Source organism: Mandrillus leucophaeus, unplaced genomic scaffold, assembly GCF_000951045.1.
Source record: "Mandrillus leucophaeus isolate KB7577 unplaced genomic scaffold, Mleu.le_1.0 Scaffold455, whole genome shotgun sequence".
In the NCBI taxonomy this organism is placed as follows: Eukaryota; Metazoa; Chordata; class Mammalia; order Primates; family Cercopithecidae; genus Mandrillus; species Mandrillus leucophaeus.
The window spans coordinates 2045862-2048138 of record NW_012104865.1 but is presented as its reverse complement, the minus strand read 5'-3'; positions in this window follow the sequence as shown (position 1 = coordinate 2048138).

Sequence of the window (2277 nt, the reverse complement as noted above, 5' to 3'; positions counted from 1 at the left end):
TCATCTTCACAAATAAATCCACCCTTGATTTAAATAAAAACAAGTGACCATTATTATATTTGTATATTATTATATTATTAATATACCATGTGATATTCAGACTATCTAAAGGGATGGGAGGAAAGGATTAAGTTGTATAACAGATTCCATTTAAGGAGTTGTATTAGTCAGGGTTGTCTAGAGGGACAGACCTAATTGGAGATATGTGTGTGTGTGTGTATGTGTATATATATATATATAACTTAATACTTCCCCTTTATATATATAAAGGAGAAGCTCCATATGTATATGAAGCTCTCTCTATATATATAGTGTGTGCATATATATACATATATATGTGTGTATATACATATACACATATACATATATATATGTAAAGGGGAGCTTATTAAGTATTAACTCACATGATTACGAGGTCCCACAACAGGCCGTCTGCAAGCTGAAGAGGAAGGAAGCCAGTCCGATTACCAAAGTTGAAGAACTTGGAGTCTGATGTTAGGGGCCAGGAAGCATCCAGCATGGGAGAAGTTGTAGGCTGGGAAACTAGGCTAGTCTAGTTTTTTCACAGTTTTCTGCCTGCTTTATGTTCTAGCCATGCTGGCAGCTGATTAGATGGTGCCCACCCAGATTAAGGGGGGGTTCTGCCTTTCTCAGCCCACTGACTCAAATGTTAATCACCTTTAGCAACAACTCATACCTCACAGACACACCCAGGATCAATACATTGCATCCTCCAATCCAATCAAGTTGCCACTCTCTATTAACCATCACAAGTTCATCCCTTGTCAATCTGAACACATACAGATCTCCTGAGATCATACATGATCTTCAAGTAAAGACAATAATAAGGTCATAATTATGCCAAACATAATGCAAATATCCTTCATACAACCAGAAATGCACCAATCCCCCACCCAAAATGCTATTACATAAAGTTAACAATATTTAAATGTTGCTATAAAGCCAATAAATCTTACTTCACATGATAAAGGAAAAAGGAAATAAAATGAAGATATATTATTAGTACAAGAAAACATGCACAAACATGTTTTTAACAAAATAAGGAAGAAATACTCATGACAGTTACAGTCCCCCTTTCTTGCAGCTGGTCACATGGTCGTAGCCGGTATTGATGACTGTCTTCTTCTACTATTCATTCTGTATTCACCTTGCCTTCAGTAAGCACATCAGCAGGTCATGGTTTTCTTTTCCTGGTGGAATGACCCAAACCTTCATTCCTGAAGGGTCTAGGACATTTGTAGTCCTGCCTGGATTGGGCTGTTGTAGTTTCCCATTGACCTTAATCAAAGGGCATGGTAATACTAAACACACCCTAATGGATCTCCTGTATTCCATGCATACTTTTCCTTATCTCTATTGTGGAATAGTAGACTGATTTCATCTTGATAGTCCAGGTCAATCACCCCAGTCAACACTGTAACTCCCTTCATAGCCTGTTACCTTAAAGGTAGGAGGAGCCCAAAGTGTGCAGGTGGCAATCTTAACTTCCAGTTTAATGGAATCGTTGTTGTGTCTCCTGGTGGCAGAGTTCCTCCCTCTGGAACTAAGACCACTAGGCCAGCAGAACAGAATGTCACAAGAACAGGAAGCAAAAATTTTGCTAGTGGATCACTAGGGGTGATGGTAAGTGGTGCCACTTCCACTTCCACCCCTTGATTCCTGGATCCTTAAATCCTGGCTATGGGAAAAACAGTGCCATATATTGGACTCTGATTTGGAGCATACACCGCCTTCTGGAGAACTTTGCCCCAGGCCTTAAAAGTATGGACACCTAGTTGGTGGTGTAATTGTGATTTCAAAAGGTACTTCCACTGTTCTATCAATCCAGCTGCTTTAGGATGATGGGGAACATGGTAAGACAAGTGAATTCCATGAGCATGAGCCCACTACTGCACTTCTTTAGCAGTAAAGTGAGTGCATTGGTCAGAGGCAATGCTTTATGGTATACCATGACAGTGGATAAGGCATTCCATGAGTCCACGGATGGTATTCTTGGTAGAAGCATTGAGTACAGGATAGGTAAACCCATATCCAGAGTAAGTGTCTATCACAGTAAGGACAAACCTCTGACCTTTCTGTAATGGAAGAGGTCCAATATAACCAACCAACATGCCACCAGGTAGCTGGCTGATCACGCTGAGGAATTGTGCCATATTGAGGGCTCAGTGTTTGTTTCTGCTGCTGGCACATTGGGCACTCGGCATTGGCTGTAGTCAGCAGCCTTGGTGAGTGGAAGTCCATGTTGCTGAGCCCATG